The sequence below is a fragment of the Aethalodelphis obliquidens genome, unplaced genomic scaffold, assembly GCF_003676395.1.
Source record: "Aethalodelphis obliquidens isolate GAN/ISIS:26980383/991018 unplaced genomic scaffold, ASM367639v1 scaffold8, whole genome shotgun sequence".
Lineage (NCBI taxonomy): Eukaryota > Metazoa > Chordata > Mammalia > Artiodactyla > Delphinidae > Aethalodelphis > Aethalodelphis obliquidens.
This window is the reverse complement of record NW_020837952.1, coordinates 7,988,081-8,003,979: the sequence shown is the minus strand read 5'-3', so window position 1 is coordinate 8,003,979 and position 15,899 is coordinate 7,988,081. Positions and strand designations below refer to the sequence as shown.

General features: G+C 41.0%; 1 pseudogene; it reads left to right on the top strand.

The window, feature by feature from the left end:
* The first annotated feature begins 11,761 nt into the window (after positions 1–11,761).
* On the top strand, positions 11,762–13,996 carry LOC113621257 (thymidylate synthase pseudogene; annotated as a pseudogene).
* Positions 13,997–15,899: the final 1,903 nt, after the last annotated feature.

Sequence of the window (15,899 nt, the reverse complement as noted above, 5' to 3'; positions counted from 1 at the left end):
CCTGCATTAGACGCAGGAGATATATTATAGAAGCAATAAAGACAAACTCTGGACAAGTTCTCTGTGACAGAGACAAGTAAACAGGAAATTACAGTGCACAGAGAAGCAAGCTCTGATAGGGAAGCTGGAGAGTACCACAGGAGAGGGAGCTACCCCAGTCTGGAAGGAGTGACTTGCACACTGAGACCTGAAGATCCAGTAGGAATGAGCTAGGGGTCGGGAGACCAAGCACAGTCCAGGCATAGGGAACAGCAAATGCAAAAGAACAGCAGGAAATGAGAACAAGCCATGTTTTTAAAACTTGTGATAGTTAATTTTATGTGTCCACTTGATTGGGCCATGAGGTGCCCAGATATTTGGCCAAACATTACTATGTTTGTGAGGGTGTTTCTAGATGAGATTGACATTTGAGTTGATAGACTGAGTAAAGCAGACTGCCCTCCCTAATGTGCAAGAGCCTCATCCAATCAACTGAAGACCTAAATAGAACAAAAAAGGCTGAGTAAAAGAGAATTTCACTTGCCTGACATTTTCAGATTGGACATTAGTCTTTTCCTGCCCTCAGACTGGAACTTTCACCATCAGCTATCCTAGTTCCCCAGCCTTTGATTCAGACTGAAACTGTAGCACTGGCTTTCCTGGATCTCCAGCTTGATGACTGCAGATCTGAGGACTTCTCAGCCTCTATAATTATGTGAGCCAATTCATCATCATCATCATCATTTATTTTATATATATATATATTTATATTTATATATATATACACACATACATACACAATTGACCCTTGAACAACATGAGTTTGAACAGCATGGGTCCACTTATATGGGGATTTTTTTCAATGAATACTATAGCACTAAACAGCCCGAGGTTGCTTGAATTGGGGATTTGGCACTGAGGATACAGGGGACTGACTATGAAGTTGTACTTGGATTTTTGACTGTGCAAGGGTCGGCGCCCCTAACTCCCGCATTGTTCAAGGTCAACTGCATGTTGCATGTATGTGTGTATATAAAAATAAATGTGTGTGAGTATGTGCGTATACATATTTGGTTCTGTTTCTCTGGAGAACGTTGACTAATACAGAACTAAAAAAAAACTTAGTAGAGATAGCACATGAAATGTATGTTTGGGAATGAGAAAGGTAGAGGGAAAGAGACTAAGTTGGAGAATTAAGCAGAGTTCATATACTGAACAATTTATCTCAAAGGGAATGTGAAACCATGGGAGGATTTGCATTTAAGAAAGGACACGGCTGTTTTATGAAGAGTAAATTGCAGGGGGCAAGACAAGAGTCAGGGAGACCAGTTAAGAGGTTATGGCCATATCCCAGCCAATAGGCTCTCTCCATAGCACGCACAGCAAGACATTCTGAGGCTCCTTCATGGCCTTCATCCCTTCTGCCTTGAAGCACAGATATTTATGCGCATGCTTTCTCTCTTCTTCCAGAACAATCTCCTTAAGGGTGGGAACAAAGTCACATAGCCTGATAATAACAGCTAGCACTTAACACTCAGGATATACTAAGCACACTGTATACATAACATCTAATTCCACAATAACCATGTAAGATAGCTATTATTCCCCATTTACCAATGAAGAAACTCACATTCAGAACTATTTGCCAAACAAGTATGTGCACCGGCCCACACAGCTGGTAAATGGTGGCACTTGGATTCCCACCCAAGTCAGCCCTGCTCCAGATCTCTCCAAGCTCCTGTAGTGATCAATAAACACACATACAGGTGAGCTGCAAGATGTCTGAGTCCAATCTTATCAAACTACAGATTTTTCTTTTGATGTGTGTTTGCCTACAGAGGCAAATAAGTTACCCATATTTCAGGGTTGGTTTTTTTTTTTTCTAGAGTACTCTATACCAGGGGGCATTTTATTCTCACAGTGAATGTGAAAGTGCAATTTGAGGATTTTCGACACAATAGTGTAAGTACTGAATGGACTTGACCGGCAATGTCAGAAGAAGAGGAAGAGGATGCTGGAACCAAAGAGGAAAGTCAAGGCCAGCCAAGAGCATCAGTGGCAGGCTCTATGCAGTTCCAGGAAACATTAAAGGCTGGCATCACTCCCCGCTTAATCCATAATGTGACTGAGCCGCAACCCCAGGGATTTTGAGAAAAAAGAATCAGCAGAATTTTGCAGCTTTAATAGAATGTATAAGCAACTAAAAGTTTCAGGGAAGCCTTCACTTCATTACCTCAGCAGTCATACCCTGACCTTGTGGCCGCTCTTTGTGAAAAACCCTTTTATGTTTTTTCACATAAGTGGAATTAACACTTATATGGGGATTTTTTCCCTCCATGGCATGAACTCATGGTAGACGGATGCTTCAGTAGATTACAAGTAGTTTTTCAATGTCACATTTCTATAACAGTGTTACGGAACAAAACTAATTGTCATCAGGATTGGAGGCAATTCTATTCACAGCAAGATAAATTGGATTTCTAAACTGTGATTTCCATTGTGTTACCTCTATGTATCATGAAAGTTATCCTGATGCGCCCAGCAGTCAGGCTACGTACTTATACAGTGAGGTCCAGCTTTATGCTGAATTCATCATCTTTCGCTTCCCGAGGGAGGACAGAAGAGCAACGGAAGCATAATTTTAGACCACCATCTAATGGAAGGGGTCAATGAGGATATACTACTCTAAATATCAGTATGAACATTCAAAGACTAGAAGAAAACAGTCCATTCCCTAAGAAGATTAGACATCACTGTGAATTATCCAATTTATCACTGTGGAGTTCTGTGTGTATATGAAGTCCTCTCTCTCTCTCTCTCTCCTTTTTTAATAATACTTTTTAGACAAATGCAAACAGTATAACTATTTCAGAATGCAAATCGCCATCAATAAAAATATCCCATCTTGCAATTTGTAAATTTGGACTCCACTAATCTTTTAATATATTGGGCAATGTCTTGGGTGGCATTTTCTGAATCTATAAAAAAAATAAGATTTTCTAAATGAATTAAAAGATTAAAAATATTATGGAAAACAAGATGGATAGTGCAAATGTTCATACTGTTGTAATCAAAAGGCAAACAGGAGGTAGTAAAGCTTAGGACCACGGACTTTACAGAGTCAGTCCTTCTGGGTTCGAATCTTGTCTCACCATTGTTGTGACCTGGACAAATTACTTAACCTTACTGTGCCTCCATTTTCTTATCTGTAAAATGCAGATCCTAGTAATACACACTTCATAGCAGATTGCCATGAAGATTAGAGTTAACAATATACTTAGAGAAGTTCCTGGCATACACTAAACACTCAGTGGTACAACTTATGATTACTATTGGTATTATAATCTGAAAGCATCCTTTTCTTAAAGCAAATAAGTTATGAACGACTCATAATTCTATCTCGATCACTCCAGCAGATTTCCTTACAATCTCTAGCAGGCAGTATCATGTTGCTTCATTCACATTACTAAGTATCTTTTAAAATAAGAACACTGCAGTCATAAAAAAAAAAAAAAAAAAAATTCTAGATTTCAGTTTTCCCCACTTATTTTCTATTGGTGGTATTTTTCTATATTTAAAGTAAACCTAAGCTATCCAGCAAATACCTGGGCCTTGTTCCTTTATGTCCTGTCAAATCCTTACAGGATCTTGGAAAATATGACTACCTGCAACATTCCCCATGAGGACACAAGATAAAATTCCTTCATTTTTGGCATGGATCATTTATGTGTATGGGAAATCATACTTATGTTTTATTTGCTAAATGCTAAAGGGAAAGGAGACATTAGACCCTAAAGTGTTTCAGAAAGAGGTAAAATAAAAAAGAGAATGCTTAAAAAGTAACATTTTCCTAGTTCACTTGCATTAAGTAGAATCTATAAATACACAAGATGAGGTTTTCACAAGCAGCAAGTTAAAGAAGTTATCTCCATATTCTATCCATGCAAAACTGCCAAATGATTTTTCCTACAATTTAAATGTTTCTATCTAACAAAACTGATTTTCTTGGGTCCAGGGAGGGTGCATTATTCACCCAGGTAGTATCTACCAAATATAGAGTGTACAATAATTATTGACCTAAATAAATTTGAATGAACACATAGCACAGCACTGGGCTCAAGGGAGGCACTCAAGTATTTTTCGAATGAATGAACCAGAGGAAGATGGATGGAAACTGCTTCCAGGTAATCTGTCTTGCAGATTGTAATCAAGATTAAGAAAGAAATATAGGAGGGCAGAATGGATACCATCCCAAAATAATACACACACGTACATATCTAACATATGCATTCACATACACAAACTGAAGCAATCTCAATAATTAACATTCAAAAGTAACAGGAACTTAAACTACAGAAGAAAGACCAGCAATTCATATAGATAATGACAATATTAAGCAAATTGCCTTGGATCTCACCCACCGTTTAAAATAGCCTTGATCAGTTCTCGAGGGAGAAAATTTCACCAATTTATATAGTTTTGGCTTTTAAATCTGAAAAAAGGAAAGAAAGTTTCTGAAATGTCTGAGATCTAAACTCCTGTATCCCCTCCCAACAAATTCAAGTCTAGGGTAACCATGTGTCAGCATCATTCCCCATCACTGGACCTGAGAGCTCAGTTCGGTCCTCCCATTTGTCTTTTTTTTTTTTTTTTAACATCTTTACTGGAGTATAATTGCTTTACAATGGTGTGTTAGTTTCTGCTTTATAACAAAGTGAATCAGCTACACAAATACATATGTTCCCATAACTCTTCCCTCTTGCGTCTCCCTCCCTCCCACCCTCCTTATCCCACCCCTCTAGGTGGTCAAAAAGCACCGAGCTGATCACCCTATGCTATGCGACTGATTCTCACTAGCTATCAGTTTTACATTTGCTAGTGTATATATGTCCATGCAACTCTCTCACTTTGTCCCTGCTTACCCTTCCCGCTCCCCGTGTCTTCAAGTCCATTCTCTGCGCCTTTATTCCCATCCTGCTCCTACGTTCTTCATGACCTGTTTTTTTTTTTTTTTTAGATTCCATATATATGTGTTAGCATATGGTATTTGTTTTTCTCTTTCTGACTTACTTCACTCTGTATGACAGACTCTAGGTCCATCCACCTCACTACAAATAACTCAATTTCATTTCTTTTTATGGCTGAGTAATACTTCATTGTACATATGTGCCACATCTTCATCCATTCATCTGTCAATGGACACTTAGGTTGCTTCCATGTCCTGGCTATTGTAAGTAGAGCTGCAATGAACATTGTGGTACATGACTCTTTTTGAATTATGGTTTTCTCAGGGTATATGCCCAGGAGTGGGATTGCTGGGTCGTATGGTAGTTCTATTTTTAGTTCTTTAAGGAACCTCCATACTGTTCCCCACAGTGGCTGTATCAATTAACATTCCCACCGACACTGCAAGAGTGTTCCCTTTTCTCCACACCCTCTCCAGCATTTATTGTTTGTAGATTTTTTGATGATGGCCATTCTGACCGGTGTGAGGTGATGTCTCATTATAGTTTTCATTTGCATTTCTCTAATGATTAATGATGTTGAGCATTCTTTCATGTGTTTGTTGGCAATATGTATATCTTCTTTGGAGAAATGTCTGTTTAGACCTTCTGCCCATTTTTGGATTGGGTTGTTTGATTTTTGATATTGAGCTCCATGAGCTGTTTGTATATTTTGGAGATAAATCCTTTGTCAGTTGCTTCATTTGTAAATATTTTCTCCCATTCTGAAGGTTGTCTTTTCATCTTGTTTATGGATTACTTTGCTGTGCAAAAGCTTTTAAGTTTCAATAGGTCCCATTTGTTTAGTTTTGTTTTTACTTCCATTTCTCTAGGAGGTGGGTCAAAAAGGATCTTGCTGTGATTTATGTCATAGAGTGTTCTGCCTATGTTTCCCACTAAGAGTTTGATAGTGTCTGGCCTTACATTTAGGTCTCTAATCCATTTTGAGTTTATTTTTCTGTATGGTGTTAGGGAGTATTCTAATTTCATTCTTTTATATGTAGCTATCCAGTTTTCCCAGCACCACTTATTGAAGGGGCTGTCTTTTCCCCATTGTATATTCTTGCCTCCTTTATCAAAAATAAGGTGACCATATGTGCGTGGGTTTATCTCTGGGCTTTCTATCCTGTTCCATTGATCTATATTTCTGTTTTTGTGCCAGTACCATACTGTCTTGATTACTGTAGCTTTGTAGTATAGTCTGAAGTCAGGGAGCCTGATTCCTCCAGCTCCATTTTTCGTTCTCAAGATTGCTTTGACTATTCGGGGTCTTTTGTATTTCCATACAAACTGTGAGATTGTTTGTTCTAGTTCTGTGAAAAATGCCAGTGGTAGTTTGATAGGGATTGCATTGAATTTGTAGATTGCTTTGGGTAGTACAGTCATTTTCACAATGTTGATTCTTCCAATCCAAGATAATTGTATATCTCTCCATCTATTTGTATCATCTTTAATTTCTTTCACCAGTGTCTTATAATTTTCCGCATACAGGTCTTTTATCTCCTTAGGTAGGTTTATTCCTAGGTATTTTATTCTTTTTGCTGCAATGGTAAATGGGAGTGTTCCCTTAATTCCACTTTCAGATTTTTCATCATTAATGTATAGGAATGCAAGAGATTTCTGTACATTAATATTGTATCCTGCTACTTTACCAAATTCATTGATTAGCTCTAGTAGTTTTCTGGTAGCATCTTTAGGGTTCTCTCTGTATAGTATCATGTCATCTGCAAACAAAGACAGCTTTGCTTCTTCTTTTCCGATTTGGATTCCTTTTATTTCTTTTTCTTCGCTGACTGCTGTGGTTAAAACTTCTAAAACTATGTTGAATAATAGTGGTGAGAGTGGGCAACCTTGTCTTGTTCCTGATCTTAGAGGAAATGGTTTCAGTTTTTCACCATTGAGGACGATGGTAGCTGTGGGTTTGTCATATATGGCCTTTATTCTGTTGAGGTAAGTTCCCTCTCTGCCTATTTTCTGGAGGGTTTTTATCATAAATGGGTGTTGAATTTTGCCAAAGCTTTTCCTGCATCTATTGAGTGATCATATGGTTTTTATTCTTGTATCACATTGATTGATTTGCGTATATTGAAGAACCCTTGCATTTCTGGGATAAACCCCACTTCATCATGGTGTATGATCCTTTTAATGTTGCTGTTGGATTCTGTTTGTTAGTATTTTGTTGAGGATTTTTGCATGTATGTTCATCAGTGATATTGGCCTGTAGTTTTCTTTCTTTGTGACATCTTTGTCTGGCTTTGGTATCAGGGTGATGGTGGCCTTGTAGAATGAGTTTGGGAGTGCTCCACCCTCTGCTATATTTTGGAAGAGTTTGAGAAGGATAGGTATTAGCTCTTCTCTAAATGTTTGATAGAATTTGCCTGTGAAGCCATCTGGTCTTGGGCTTTTGTTTTTTGGAAGATTTTTAATCACAGTTTCAATTTCAGTGCTTGTGATTGGTCTGTTCATATTTTCTATTTCTTCCTGGTTCAGTCTCGGAAGGTTGTGCATTTCTGAGAATTTGTCCATTTCTTCCAGGTTGTCCATTTTATTGGCATATAGTTGCTTGTAGTAATCTCTCATGATCCTTTGTATTTCTGCAGTGTCAGCTGTTACTTCCCCTTTTTCATTTCTAATTCTATTGCTTTGTCTTCTCCCCTTTTTTCTTGATGAGTCTGGCTAATGGTTTATGAATTTTGTTTATCTTCTCAAAGAATCAGCTTTTAGTTTTATTGATCTTTGCTATTTTTCCTCCATTTCTTTTTCACTTATTACTGATCTGATCTTTATGATTTCTTTCCTTCTGCTAACTTTGGGGGTTTTTTGTTCTTCTTTCTCTAATTGCTTTAGGTGTAAGGTTAGGTTTTTTATTTGAGATGTTCTTTGTTTCTTAAGGTAGGATTGTATTGCTATAAACTTCCCTCTTAGAATTGCTTTTGCTGCATCCCATAGGTTTTGGGTCATCGTGTTTTCATTGTCATTTGTTTCTAGGTATTTTTTGATTTCCTCTTTGATTTCTTCAGTGATCTCTTGGTTATTAAGTAGTGTATTGTTTAGCCTCCATGTGTTGTATTTTTTACAGATATTTTCCTATAATTGATATCTAGTTTCATAGCATTGTGGCCAGAAAACATGCTTGATACGATTTCAATTTTCTTAAAATTACCAAGGCTTGACTTGTAGCACAAGATATGATCTATCCTGGAGAATGTTCCATGAGCACTTGAGCAGAAAGTGCATTCTGTTGTTTTTGGATGGAATGTCCTATAAATATCAATTAAGTCCATCTTCTTTAATGTATCATTTAAAGCTTATGTTTTTTATTTATTTTCATTTTGGATGATCTGTCCATTGGTGAATGTGGGGTGTTAAAGTCCCCTGCTGTGATTGTGTTACTGTCGACTTCCCCTTTTATGGCTGTTAGTATTTGCCTTATGTATTGAGGTGCTCCTATGTTGGATGCATAAATATTTACAATTGTTATATATTCTTCTTGGATTGATTCCTTGACCATTATGTAGTGTCCCTCTCTGTCTCTTGTAATAGTCTTTGTTTTAAAGTCTATTTTGTCTGATATGAGAATTGCTACTCCAGCTTTCTGTTGATTTCCATTTGCATGGAATATCTTTTTCCATCCCCTCACTTTCAGTCTGTATGTGTCCCAGGTCTGAAGTGGGTCTCCTGTAGATAGCATATATACAGGCCTTGTTTTTGTATCCATTCAGCCAGTCTATGTCTTTTGGTGGGAGCATTTAATCCATTTACATTTAAGGTAATTATCGATATGTGTGTTCCTGTTACCATTTTCTTAATTGTTTGGGGTTTGTTTTTGTAGGTCTTTTCCTTCTCTTGTGTTTCCTACCTAGAGAAGTTCCTCTAGCATTTGTTGTAAAGCTGGTATGGTGCTTCTGAATTCTCTTAACTTTTGCTTGTCTGTAAAGGTTTTAATTTCTCCATCAAATCTGAATGAGATCCTTGCTGGGTAGAGTAATCTTGGTTGTAGGTTTTTCCCTTTCATCACTTTAAATATGTTCTGCCACTCCCTTCTGGCTTGCAGAGTTTCTGCTGTTAACCTTATGGGGATTCCCTTGTATGCTATTTGTTGTTTTTCCCTTGCTGTTTTTAATATTTTTTCTTTGTATCTAATTTTTGATAACTTGATTAATATGTGTCTTGGAGTGTTTCTCCTTGGATTTATCCTGTATGGGACTCTCTGCTTCCTGGACTTGATTAACTATTTCTTTTCCCATATTAGGGAAGTTTTCAACTATAATCTCTTCAAATATTTTCTCAGTCCCTTTCTTTTTCTCTTCTTCTTCTGGGACCCCTATAATTCGAATGTTGGTGCGTTTAATGTTGTCCCAGAGGTCTCTGAGACTGTCCTCAATTCTTTTCATTCTTTTTTCTTTATTCTGCTCTGCAGTAGTTATTTCCACTATTTTATCTTCCAGGTCACTTATCCGTTCTTCTGCCTCAGTTATTCTGCTATTGATCCCATCTAGAGAACATTTAATTTCATTTATTGTGTGTTCATCATTGTTTGTTTGCTCCTTAGTTCTTCTAGGTCCTTGTTATATGTTTCTTGTATTTTCTCCATTATATTTCCAAGATTTTGGATCATCTTTACTATCATTATTCTGAATTCTCTTCCAGGTAGACTGCCTATTTCCTCTTCATTTGTTTGGTCTGCTTGATTTTTACCTTGCTCCTTCATCTGCTGTGTTCTTCTCTGTCTTCTCATTTTGCTTAACTTACTGTATTTGGGGCCTCCTTTTTGCAGGCTGCAGGTTCGTAGTTCCCGTTGTTTTTGGTGTCTGTCCCCAGTGGCTAAGGTTGGTTCAGTGGGTTGTGTAGGCTTTCTGGTGGAGGGGACTAGTGCCTGTGTTCTGGTGGATGAGGCTGGATCTTGTCTTTCTGGTGCGCAGGTGCACATCTGGTCATGTGTTTTGGGGTGTCTGTGACCTTATTATGATTTTAGGCAGCCTCTCTGCTAATGGGTGGGGTTGTGTTCCTGTCTTGCTAGTTGTTTGGCATAGGGTGTCCAGCACTGGAGCTTGCTGGTCATTGAGTTGAGGTGGGTCTTGGCATTGAGATGGAGATCTCTGGTAGATTTTCGGAGTTTGATATTACGTGGAGCTGGGAGGTTACTTGTGGACCAGTGTCCTGAACTCGGCTCTCCCACCTCAGAGGCACAGGCCTGACGCCCGGCCGGAGCACCAAGACCCTGTCATCCATACGGGAAAAGAGAAATATATATATATATATCGTTGCTCCCAAAGTCCACCACCTCAGTTTGGGATGATTCGTTGTCTATTCAGGTATTCCACAGATGCAGGGCACATCAAGTTGATTCTGGAGATTTAATCCACTGCTCCTGAGCTGGGAGAGATTTCCCTTTCTCTTCTTTGTTCTCACAGCTCCCGGGGTTCAGCTTTGGATTTGGCCCCGCCTCTGCGTGCAGGTCCCCAGAGGGCGTCTGTTCCTGCTCAGACAGGACGGAGTTAAAAGACCAGCTGATTCGGGGTCTCTGGCTCACTCAGGCCGGGTGCAGGGAGGGGTACGGAGTGCGGGGCGATCCTGCGGCGGCAGAGGCCAGCATGACGTTGCACCAGCCTGAGGCGTGCCATGTGTTCTCCTGGGGAAGCTGTCCCTGGATCACGGGACCCTGGCTGTGGTGGGCTGCACAGGCTCCCGAGAGGGGCGGTTTGGAGGGTGACCTGTGCTCACACACGGGCTTCTTGGTGGTGGCAGCAGCGGCCTTAGCGTCTCACGCCCGTCTCTTGGGTCCGCACTGATAGCAGCAGCTCGCGCCTGTCTCTGGAGCTCCTTTAAGCAGCGCTCTTAATCCCCTCTCCTCACGCACCAGGAAACAAAGAGGCAAGAAAAGGTTTCTTGCCTCTTCGGCAGCTCCAGACCTTTTCCCGGACTCCCTCCCGGCTAGCCGTGGTGCACTAACCCCTTCAGGCTGTGTTCATGCAGCCAACCCCAGTCCTCTGCCTGGGATCCAACCGAAGCCAGCGCCTCAACTCCCAGTCCCGCCCGCCCCGGCGGGTGAGCAGACAAGCCTCTCGGGCTGGTGAGTGCCGGTCGGCATCAATCCTCTGGGCGGAATCTCTCCGCTTTACGCTACGCACCCCTGTGGCTGCGCTCTCCTCCGTGGCTCCAAAGCATCCCCCCCATCACCCCCACCCCCGTCTCCGCCCGCGAAGGGGCTTCCTAGCGTGTGGAAACCTTTCCTCCTTCACAGCTCCCTCCCACTGGTGCACGTCCCGTTCCTATTCTTTTGTCTCTCTTTTTTCTTTTGCCCTACCCAGGTACGTGGGGGAGTTTCTTGCCTTTTGGGAGGTCTGAAGTCTTCTGCCAGCGTTCAGTAGGTGTTCTGCAGGGGTTGTTCCACATGTAGTTGTATTTCTAATGTATTTGTGGGGAGGAAGGCGATCTCCACGTCTTACTCTTCCGCCATCTTGAAGCTCCTCTCCCACGTGACTTTATTATTCCGAAGATTTACAGGACATTGGAGGGCTGCACTGGTGGCGCAGTGGTTGAGAATCCGCCTCTCGATGCAGGAGGCATGGGTTCATGCCCCGGCCTGGGAAGAGCCCACATGCCACAAAACAGCTGGGCCCGTGAGCCATGGCTGCTGAGCCTTCGCGTCCAGAGCCTGAGCTCCGCAACAGGAGAGGCCACAGCAGTGAGAGGCCCGCATACCGCAAAGAAAAAAAGACATTTGAAAGCCCCTTAAACTCTCTTATTCTGCTCAGCCCCTGCCCAGTCCAGCCAAGATGGCAGACAGTTTCCCGAACGGTTATGTCAAGGATTGAAATGAGGGGGGATTATCTCTTTCTACTGAGACTAGTGTATCCATCCTATGGAAGACGATAAATAGAAAGGGATAACCTATGTTTTAATCGAGGGTGCTGTTCTCCATAGTAGAAATATGCATGAAATTTCCCCCAAATCTTATTTCATATGCCATCATTTCTCAACACTGATTTCTGTTCATAAATCAGCTTCACTGGGAAATGTCCATTTAGGATAGTATATTTAGGCATTCCAAGTAGCTCAAAGAGAAGCCATTTACACATTCTGCTGCAGCCCCAAGTAAGGTCAGTTCCACTGAGGCATATTGTAAAATTAAAAAAACATTTAAAAGGCGTTGAAAAAAGTTCATAATCAGAGGAGATCATATGTACATTCACAGAGGCGATGTAGATGTTACACTGAGATTTGTCAATTTGTCAAGGAAAATAACTCAGAGCCAGAAGGAAGAAATTCCTATCTGCTAAGGCCGACCAAAGTAAGGGGAAGCAGCCCAGCCTACCTCTGCCAACAATGCTTTGCCCACAGAAATTAAAAACTCTGGGTGGAATACTGAAAACATCTTTTTTTAAGGCGTTTATGGGCTCACCAAGAAAATTAAGAATCCTCAAAACCCAAAAATCAAGAGAAAGTGGAAACACAGAGAAGTAGAGCCCCAAAGTTGACATTTACTCTGAGGGCATTTGCCCAACTCCAGAGTCCCTGAACTTCATTTCCTGACATTAAATATCATAAGGGTCAGTCTAAAGTCGGATGTCCTATAGGAGATCCCCTCCCTCCATAAAGTGGAACCACAAAAAGCCACACTCACAATGTCAGGGTGAACAAGAAATCAGCCAGCCACAGCCAAAGGAGGCCGCAAATAAAATTGCCTGCCCAGCCCTAAATGCTGTCACTAGATAGAGGGGGGGAAAATCTCCCTCTAGAATTCTTAACACAAGCTGATTCTTTCGAAAGTTTGTAGCCCAAACACATAATACCTTGGATTGAGAAACCTTAAATAAATACTTCAGGATAAAACTGTCCCACATTGGTAATGACCCAGACATTTGGCAGAAACAACTGAAAATCCTAAAAGAACCCACCTTCAACGTAGGCCTCAAAAATTCCCATGGGTAAAAATTATGAAGAGAGTCAAAAATCCCTAACCACGGGAAGATTTTAACTCACCGTGAAAGAGTCAACAGAAGCAGCAAGTGACATGAACTAACCTATAAACTTCAGATACTGGAAGAAACCTACAAGTTATGTTTACTATGTTTAAGAAATAAAAGTGGGTGGGGCTTCCCTGGTGGCGCAGTGGTTGAGAGTCCGCCTGCCGATGGAGGGGACACGGGTTCATGCCCCGGTCCGGAAAGATCCCACATGCCGCAGAGCGGCTAGGCCCGTGAGCCATAGCCACTGAGCCTGTGCATCCGGAGCCCATGCTCCGCAACGGGAGAGGCCACAACAGTGAGAGGCCCGCGTACCGTAAAAAAAAAAAAGAAAGAAAGAAAAGGGGAGATTGAAACTGTGACTAAGAATAAAAAGACTTTAGTGGTCACAGGAAGAGCCGGGGTCTCCTGAGTGAAAATCTGGGATGCCTACGGGTCCCGAGACTTCTTGGACAGCCTGGTACTCTCCACCAGAGAAGAAGGGGATTTAGGCCTAGTTTATAGCTTTCAGTGGAGGCTTTTGGTGGCCGAATACAAAGATGTGGATTTAAATTTATTCAGGTCAAGGAGTAGACCAACTGCAAAAGGTGATTGACACAATCAAAACCAACCCTGAAGACAGAAGAATCATTCTACGTGCTTGGAATCGAAAGATCTTCCTCTCATACCCCACCACCCTGCCCCTGTGCCATGCCCTTTGCCACTTCTACGTGATGAACCATGACTGTCCTGCAGCTGTACCAGAGGTCAGGAGACAGGGGCCTGAGTGTGTCCTTCAACATCGCCAGCTATGCCCTGCTCACCTACATGATCGCACACATCACAGGCCTGAAGCCAGGTGACTCTGTACACACTTTGGGAGATGCACATATTTACCTGGATCACATTGAGCTGCTGAAAATGCAGCTTCAGGGAGAATCAAGGCCTTTCCCAAAGCTCAAAATCCTTGGAAAAGTTGAGAAAATCGATGACTTCAAGGCTGAAGACTTTCAGATTGAAGGCTACAGTCCCCATCCCACTATTAAAATGGAAATGGCTACTTAGAGTGCTATTTTTTTTTTATTGAGGTATGGTTGATTTGCAGTGTTTGAGGTGTACAGCAGGGTGATTTGGTTGTGTATACTTTTTCAGATTCTTTTCCATTGAAGGTTGTTGCAGGATGTTGAATATGGTTCCCTATGCTGTGCAGTGAACCCTTGTTGTTTATCTATGTTGCATACAGTGGTTTGTATCTGTTGGTCCCAAATTCCTAATTTATCCTCCTTCCCCCACCTTTCTCCTTTGGTAACCATAAATTTGTTTTCTATGTCTGTGAGTCTATTTCTGGTTTGTTTGTTTGTTTTTATTTATTTTTGGCTGTGTTGGGTCTGTTGCTGCACGTGGGCTTTCTCTAGTTGCAATGAGCAGGAACTACTCTTTGTTGCGGTGCGTGGGCTTCTCATTGCAGTGGCTTCTCTTGTTGTGGAGCACACGCTCTAGGCACACAGGCTCAGTAGTTGTGGCCCTCGAGCTCTAGAGAGTAGTTGTGGTACACAGGCTTAGTTGCTCCACGGCATGTGGAATCTTCATGGACCAGGGCTCGACCGCATGTCCCCTGCATTGGCAGGCAGATTCTTAACCACTGCACCACCAGGGAAGTCCCCTCTGTTTTGTAAATAAGTTCAGCTGTATCATTTTTTTAGATTCCACATATAAGTGATATCATATAGTACTTGTCTTTCTCTTTCTGACTTACTTCACTTTGTGTGATAATCTCTAGTTGCATCCATGTTGCTGCAAATGGCATTATTTCATTCTTTTTATAGCTGAGTAATATTCCATTATATATATACCACATCTTCTTTACCCATTCATCTGTCAATGGACATTTAGGTTGCTTCCATGTCTTGGCCATTGTAAATAGTGCTGATATGAAAATGGGGTGGTATCTTTTTGAATTAGAGTTTTCATCTTTTCCAGATATACACCCAGGAGTGGGATTGCTGGATCATATGGTAACTCTATTCTTAGATTTTTTAAGGAACTTCCATACTGTTCTCCCTACTGGCTGCACCAATTTGCATTCCCACCAACAATGTAGGAGGATTGCCTTTTCTCCACACCCTCTCCAGCATGTATTCTTTGTAGACTTTTTGATGACAGCTCTTCTGACTGGTGTGAGGTAGTACCTCACTGTAGTTTTAATTTGTGTTTCTCTAGTAATTAGCAAAGTTGAGCATCTTTTCATGTGCCTGTTGGTCATCTGTATGTCTTCTTTGGAGAAGTGTCTATTTGGGCCTTCTGGCCATTTTTTGATTGGGTTTTTTGTTTTTTAGAGTGCTTTTTTTTTAACATCTTTATTGGAGTATAACTGCTTTACAACGTTGTGTTAGTTTCTGCTGTATAACAAAGTGAATCAGCTATATGTATACATATATCCCCATATCCCCTCCCTCTTGTGTCTCCCTCCCACCTTTCCTATCCCACCCCTCTAGGTGGTCACAAAGCACCGAGCTGATCTCCCTGTGCAATGCAGCTGCTTCCAACTAGCTATCTATTTTACATTTGGTAATGTGTATATGTCAATGCTATTTTAGAGTGCTTTTAAAGGAGCTGTTTGAAGGATATTTACACCCAGGTAAAAGTTTACTTTGCTCTAAAGGAAGGAGGAACTAGGTCAAAACCTGTTGGTCACCTATCAATTGTTATTGATTAACCTTTAAGGATGTTGTCACTGGCACATAGAACTGTGCTGGTTCTCTTAGTAATAAAAGGCCTTGAGTTTGGTTAATTCACTGAGGATGTATGAAAATATCGAGATTGTGAATAAAGTCAGGAAAGAGAAAATTTATATATCTTAACAAAAACATGTACATGCATTTCAATACCATACTCAAACTTCCCAATTCATAATGTTTTCATGATGATGGTCAGTGACTTTCAAGAGTTATATATAACTATTCCCCCA